Consider the following 7,509-nt stretch of genomic DNA (forward strand, 5'->3'; position numbering starts at 1 on the left):
CACAGTACAACACCCACAGTTAGAGACAAGGCTACCAACCACACAGAAAAAACCAGCAAAATTCTGAATCCCATTTTCCCATCCCATGAGAGGCTTTGAGCAAAAACGAGAGAGAAACCACCAATAATTGTGAGCAGCTCCTACAGGCAGCAAGGGGCTATTTCTTGATGACGATAGGAAGAGCAATCATCACTCGATGGACTAATCAACACTGATTACTGCACCCCTATTTGTCTCTGATAGCATCCATGATATGCAGGGGCCTGATCCCATCTCCCCAGTCCCTCATTGTTCCCCCTGGAGCAAAGGCTGTAATTAGGATTGGGAAACAAAGCCAGGTTTGAAACCACTCACTTCCCCCGTGGGCTGGAGAACCACGGTGAGGTCAGCAGGGGAACACCACAGGGACAAAGATACCTTGGGCAGGGGCAGGAGGGTCTGGACCCATTGTCACAAAGGTGACAAAGGTGACAGAGCACCCAGGACCACTTGGAGCGTGGGCACAGAGCCGGCACTGCCTCCTGACACTGCAAAGCTCCAGCCAGGGAGCTTTCCCGAGGCTCAGCTTGGCAGCACCTGCTGAGAATTCAGGCTCTGGGAATATTTCAGCACTTCAGTCACTCCAGAATTTCCAGAATTTCTTGTGCTTGACTGCTTTTGGGTGCACTCATAGTTCCATCACTTCTGTTCTTTTCCTTGAATAGCAAAGGCAAGACACCCATCCCCAAACCAAGGAGCCTTTTCTGTCACAACGACTCCCTGATACATAAATACATAAAAGGACTATCCTTGAATCCATTTTTTTTTTCTACAGATATCACCATTCTGACACATCTCCCGTTTCTTTCTTCAATASTGTGTTTCCACTACACCTTAAAGCACCTCTTCAAGGAAGTGTGTTGCAGTATGAAAATGCAGTCTTTCCTAAGAAAATATTGTCAAAATAAGGTCTATCTTATTGAGAATAAGAGTTTGGATTGTATTGAATAGTGAATAAAGTATTGAATAAAGTTTCAATAAAGTTTCAATAAAGTTTCAATAAAGCAGCATTTTAACATTTCTATTAAAATGAAGCCATTATGATCATTCTATTATTTTCCTTTACGTTGAGAGAACACAGAGGAGTGAATAACTTGCCCAATATCACAGAAACCTGTGGAAGAGCAGAAATTTGAAAGGCAGAAGTGGGATCAGCCACAGTTAGTGTGGCCATCCTTTAGCCTGGAGATGTGGCTCTTGTGAGGTGAGTGCAGCTCCTGTGGTGATGTGTGAGAGCAGTGCACAAAGTGCTGAGCTACACTTGGGCAGTGAGGAAAATCTGAGTAAGTGCCCTCGGGTCTGGAGGAGAGGCAGGTGATGTGCTGTCACCATCAACAGCACCCAAACCCACCAAAACATCCATTAACAACAACAAAAAAATCTCTGTTTTGAGAGTTTCCAAGCTGTGCTGACACAAGGGGCGTGAAAACTTGGAATGCACAACTCCTCCCTCTCTTCTTCCTTTATCCATGGGCAGTTTCCCTGCTGTATTGGGAAACACAAAGTAATATTTTGCTAATTACTGTGCAATGCTGACTTTCCAAGGTCAGGGGCTTCCTGCATTGCAGCAGCCCATCCTTGAGGAAGACTTGAGCTGCCCAGGAGCYGTTTTGTCTCTGTTTCTCACCTTTCAAATATATTTTAATCGGCAATGAATTCACTCAGTTTTCCCCAAGTCCAGGGCTGCTTTGCCTGGGATGGTAACTGGTGATCTTCCCGACTTCACCTCCCCTGAAGGGCATTTCCATCTTATTTTTGATGTTGAGGAGGAGAATAAGAGCATCTGGGTGGGGATCTGGCCACCCTGCACAGCATCCATTCAACAAAAAGTCCAGTTTAGCCACAGTCCCAGTTACCAGGAAGATCCCAGCTGAAATATCAATGGTCACCAGCCCGTGCAGAGATCTTTGTTAATCTAAGCACACTTCATTGATCAGAAAGCTAAAGTGAGTAATTATAAAATTATATATATTGATTTCAATTATAAAATATCAGAATGCTTGATACACCTGTACCTGGGGATTTTTATCACTGTTTTCCTGTAGAGAAGCACAATGGGTGTGGATTTACACTTCTCTCCACTGCTCTCAGGTTATCCTTGTGCTGCTTCATCAGCGTTTAGCTCGGCACAAAGGAAAAATTTCTGGGATATTAGGGAAAAAAAAAACCAAAACCAACAATCCAACAAAAACAAGCTGTGGTGCAAGGCTGTCCCACAACATTCCTTTAGTGGCAGAGCAGGTGTGAGCAGGGGCTGTGGCAAACTGGGCTAATGACAGCCCTGACACACACAGTGCAGAGCTGAGAGCAGCGCCAGGGCCATGGCAGGGGCTCCTTCCACACACACAGAACACAGACATGGGTGAAGTGAGCTGCTCCTGAAGATCTCCTCCTCCCCACATCTGACAGAGCTACACCAAGGTAGGAGCTTTCCAGCTGTGTGGGATCAAGGTGTGGTTGTTCCTCGGGGATTTGGGAAGGGAGGTGACAAGGACAGCGAGCTCGGGGAGTGTGGCAGCCCTGGCTCTGCTGTCAGCATTAACTTCTCACTGTCAAGCCTAGAATCTGGAGGCAACGATTTTTCTCAGGATGTTTTCTCTTTCTCCCAGAAGAGRTGAGGGGTGGAAGAGAGGAAAAGGAGTTTTCTGAAAAGGTGGAAATGAGAACAGTAATAAGGGTGGGAATTCAAACTAAAGCACTACAGGAAAGAGCTTAGCTCGCACGTAAAAGCAGGGCACACACCTGCTGCCTTCAAATGAATGTTTATTCATAATAACTTCGGGAGAGCTGCTAAACCAGCTCCAGATGCTGTAGGACACGTTACTTGAGCTGCCCTATTGGCTTTCAATTGAAAGACAAGTTATGGGCATTATTTTTAAAAGGGTATGTATTTCATATATAAATGAAATGCTGGCTACCCATGATTCAATGCTATGGCTGAGGGAATGTTAACCTATAAAGAAATTAAATTAAAAGTTGGCAAACATCAAATTTTAAAGTAATGATGAAGTGCTGGAAACACTGTGTAAGGCTGCCTTCAATTTTGAAAGCTAAAAGGGAACTTGAAAGACAAAAATGTGTCCACAGAGGACAAAAACTGAACCTAAACCTGGCATTTCCTGTCTTCTGTTTGCTCGAATTTGAGGCATAACCAAATGTGCTTATGTCACAGCAGAACAGGAGCAGTGTCTCCCCAAAACAGCATTTCTGTCCATAATGGAGCAAGTAAAACCAAGACCAATTAATTGTTAAACGTCACTGTGGCAGAACAGGAACTGAGCCCAGCTTTTTTTTTCCCCCAGTCCAGGTTAACGCACAAACCACTGGACAATACGTGYCTTTAGTGACTATTACTCTATTTTTGGAATGGTAATTAGGGAGGGACAAGCTCTAATGCAATCCCAGGGCTCAGCTGAGCTCACCCTTCAGACTAAATGCCCTTTAAATGAGAATAAAGTTGGTCATCTCAAGGGAACAAGGGATTATGCTTCAAACAGTAAATTAAGGAACAAGGTTTAAGAGATAAACCTGGTTTGCATCAAAGGTTAGCGCCGAAAGCAGTGATGGATCTTATTCAGTATTTTAATTAATAACCTTGGCAGAAATGTAGGAGTGGCTAATAAAATGTATGACTTAAGAAACAAATTATGGAAGCAGAAAATGTATTACACAGAGTAAGGAAAGTCAGAGGCCTGCTGTGACAGTATTTGTATTCATTTTAATGCCACAAAGCAGCACACTCAGAAAACTGCCCAAAATTTCAGCTGCAAGCTGGGAGTTCATTAGTACAGAATGGCACTGGAGGAGAAAGACCTGCTGCTGGTTAATGACAACTTAAATACAAACCAGCAGCATGAGGTGCCTGTGGAAAAGGAAATAAGAGCTGCTGGGTTATTCTGCAGAGGATATTTCCATTAAATACCAGGTGACATTACACCATTCCACAGGCTGAGCACAGGGACCATCCCTGGAGCAGAAGGGTGAATTCCCTGTGCAGAAATGGAAAGGACTCAAAGCCTTGCCCAGCCTGAGAAGGAAAGGCTGTGAAGGGACAGGAACGTTCTCTGGGCTGTCTCAAGGGGAGGAGATCTCTCTGTGAACTCAGGATGATGGCACAGTAACACACAGCRAGAAATGACCATTAATAATTCTACAATTGAATGTTTGAGAAAGTTCACAGTGCTTTGAATTGCTCTAAGGTGAGCAGCAGTAAATGCACTGAATTACAGACCGGGGCTCCCTTCTTGAAGGATTAACCTGAAACAAACATCTGCTGTGGGACAGGGCTGGAAAATCCAGGCAGTCCTGCCTGTCCAGCAGCCTTGGGAGCTCGAGAATTGTCATCGCAGACAACAGATGAGGTGAAGAGTTTACAACAAGAAATCTGCTGCCTATTCAGTCAATCCCCCACAGCTACATCCTCTCCTTTTGAAGAGGCTGATCCAGCCTTAAAAGCCAGAATAACTGTGATATTTAAAAAAAATAATAATTTCATGAGTAAAGAGTGGGGAATTGGCAGAGCATTCTTCATCTCCATGAAAAGGTTTTCTGCTTCAGATATAATGAATAATTTTAAAAGTCCAGCTTCTCATTTGCTGCCAGCAGTCCTCTTTTAGCTTCCATTTCAGAATGAGAATAGGCAAATACCTGAATGCTGCTCCCCAGTTATGTTTGTCTGTATTGGAGCTGCAACTATTCCTTCTTGAACATCTGAAAACCCTCAGCACATTGTGAACRTTACCCTGAACGACCAACTCGGGACTGAAGGGAAAAGATCTCTCCACTGAGGGTTTTATTGCCAGCCAAAAACTGGAATTAACTGCTTCAATCAGGTGAAACAGGCACTTGATATTTTTCAAACTCCAGATGTAATTGCATGCCAGAAACGGCATTTTATGGCCACTCTTTAAAATATCAAAATTTAAATTGCCTCATAAACACAGCTGGAAGGGCTAAATGCCCAGGAAAACATTGGACTGGTGATGACAGGAGAACCAGAGCACATTGCAGCACGCTGAAAGCCTTTGGGCCAGGATCCTACAAGCCAACAGAAAACTGCTGCACCTCCATATGTCCATCAAATGAGGAGATAATTTTCTCTAATTTTTAAAGTTAATCTTCCAAAATACCAAACTTCTGAATGCATTACCTTATGTTCTTCAAATACCCGAATCACTCAAAGTTCCTCCCAAATTCCGTGTTCCCTTTTCTGTCTCTGGACACACCCTCACTGGATGGCAAACCCCACAATGACACTGGCTGAGGCTGGAATGGAGATCAGACACCTCTTACAAAGGCACTGCTCGCTGAGATGCCGCCCTTGGGAGCCAGCTACGAATCTGGAAGAAGAATCAGTGCTGCAGTGAACTTTGTTTTTCAAATGAACCCCCTTCCCAAGCGCCGATGGCGGTGCCTGTGCCTCTGCAGGCACATTTGGATCAATCCCTCCCGTGGGATTGTTCAGCCCAGAGGGATGCTCAGAATGTGCAGAGGTGAGGGTGAGAGCTCAGAGCGGGGCTCTGCCCGGGAATTTCACCGATCTTCAGCTTTGCTCGCCTGCCCGAGGCTGCTCTTCACAGCCAGACACAAACCTGGAGCAAACCAGAGGAGATGGTGGAATCCTGCCCGCTCTTCCCTGGAATCTGTCCTTCCCGGARCACAAAGGCTTTGCCATTTGTGCCTCACTTCCACTGGACTGACTCTCTGTGCATACACCTCAGGGGCCGAATTATTTCTTATTCAAAAATATTGATTCCTACAGGACTTAAAGTCCGCTTTATTTTCCAGTGCACATCCACGTGTGGAAGAGACTAAAACTTGCGARAAACAGGGAATTGTTTTGGCGTCAATGCAGTTCCGCCCGCAAATGGAGCAGTTTGGGTCAATCTGCCTCGGACAAAGCCCGGCCCAGCCGGGAGCGCTCAGGGGCTGCTCTGTTTTCTCAGATAACTGCAGGGAAAGCAGCTCGCATCGCCTCCTGAGCTATCGAGTGTGATCCGCCGGGATGTTACTGTAGGGGAATTTATAGGGCATTTTCCTGCTCTTCGGGAATTGCTGCCCGATATTTCTCCTTGTGACTTTTTCCTCTAGGGCTGCTAACGCTGTTCTCTCCCACACCTTCCTCTGTAATATCTGAAAATGAGAGAAATCTCCGGTTCTCATCTTTGGCAACAGCACCGACAGGATTGGGAGTCACAGCCCCGAGGGGCTCCCAGGCAGCTTATCCATGGCTGGAACCAAGAACTGAGAGTAACCATTTCCATGCCAAATTAAAGGTGCATAAAACACCCTGGAAATGTCCCGGACCGCTGGATCTGCAGCATTCAGGCCCAGGGGAGCCCAAGCCCCCGGCACTTTGTCGCACACGGGATGAAGGGGCTCCAGCAGGAGCTGAACCCAGCTGCCCACCCAGCCCCGAAAGGGAGCAAAGCCAGGGCTTTATGAGCAGCCTGCGGCCCCCAGCTCCTGTGCCGGCAGCTCCCAGATCAAACACAAACCCCGCGGGACTCCCACGCTATTCCCGGCTCCGCTGCTGATTCATTTTGCACCTCGTGTTCTCCACATTTACCTGGTGATGCTATCCGAGAGCTGCCGGGGTGGAGCCAGGATTAGTCAGGGAGTGCTTGCGCTCAGCAGTTACCCTGACGAGTTCTCGTTGCTTTATCCATCATTACTCCCTCCTMCCCTGAGCCTGGGCTTACAGCACCGCGTGGAATTCTAAAGCCTTTTCCTCCTTTTCCTGTTCCACAGCGAGATGAGCTCTGCACAAGTGTCACCCGAACCGGCACCGCCCAGTGTTTAGTGCGCCGTGTTTCAGTACCGAGACAGGAATAACATAAAATCCCGGAGACTCCCTGTAATTTTGCCCGCTAATCCCAGTTCCGGGGGAACGGCTCTTGGTTAAGCCAGGCTGATGTGACATTTCCCATCACCGCATACCCGATCCCACAGCCGCCAGTGACTCTTCCTTCTCCAGCACAGCTTCCTCTTCCCAAGTTCTCTTGACTCTCAGCTTTTCTTTTTTTTTTTTTTTTTTGTTCTCAGTGGGATCCTCACGAAGCTCCAATGGCCCGTTAACACCTCAGACATTCCCGATCACCTGGTTTAGCTCCTTTATAACAATTACACTGCGATGCACCTTTCTCCATCTGTCCTCTCCAAACCATATATTTCCAATCTTCTTCGGCGTCTTTGCCCTTAACACGGCCAGTGTTGTATTTCTATTTTTTTTTTTTTCTCTACACCACCCTACCTATTCCCTTTATTATCCATTCCGCTACCATTTTCTTTATCACCTGCCATTCATCCAGATTTGCGAAAATTACAGCACTTCTTCCTGGCGATATTTTCAAATTCCTTCTGTTTTTCCTCCCTGGGGGATGATGCTTTATCTCAGCACTGCTGAGCCCCCTCTTTTGTGCTCCCCACACGCGGTGCCTCCRACACTCCTTGAACACAGAGCTGTTGGGG

The 7,509-nt window shown here is 46.4% G+C and overlaps 1 protein-coding gene across 1 annotated transcript in view; it reads left to right on the plus strand.

Annotated features, from left to right (window-relative positions):
- Positions 1–2,297: 2,297 nt before the first annotated feature.
- The window catches only part of LOC130574202 (cell death-inducing p53-target protein 1-like), a 10,920-nt gene continuing 5,708 nt past the window's right edge, over positions 2,298–7,509 (plus strand). Inside the window, exon 1 of the mRNA XM_057367267.1 lies at positions 2,298–2,460. The gene's annotated coding sequence lies outside the window, so the exon portion shown is untranslated. The remainder of the gene's footprint in view (positions 2,461–7,509) is intronic.

This window comes from Malurus melanocephalus, unplaced genomic scaffold, assembly GCF_030028575.1.
Source record: "Malurus melanocephalus ecotype Western Australia unplaced genomic scaffold, MMel_1.1 scaffold_77, whole genome shotgun sequence".
NCBI classification, from domain to species: domain Eukaryota; kingdom Metazoa; phylum Chordata; class Aves; order Passeriformes; family Maluridae; genus Malurus; species Malurus melanocephalus.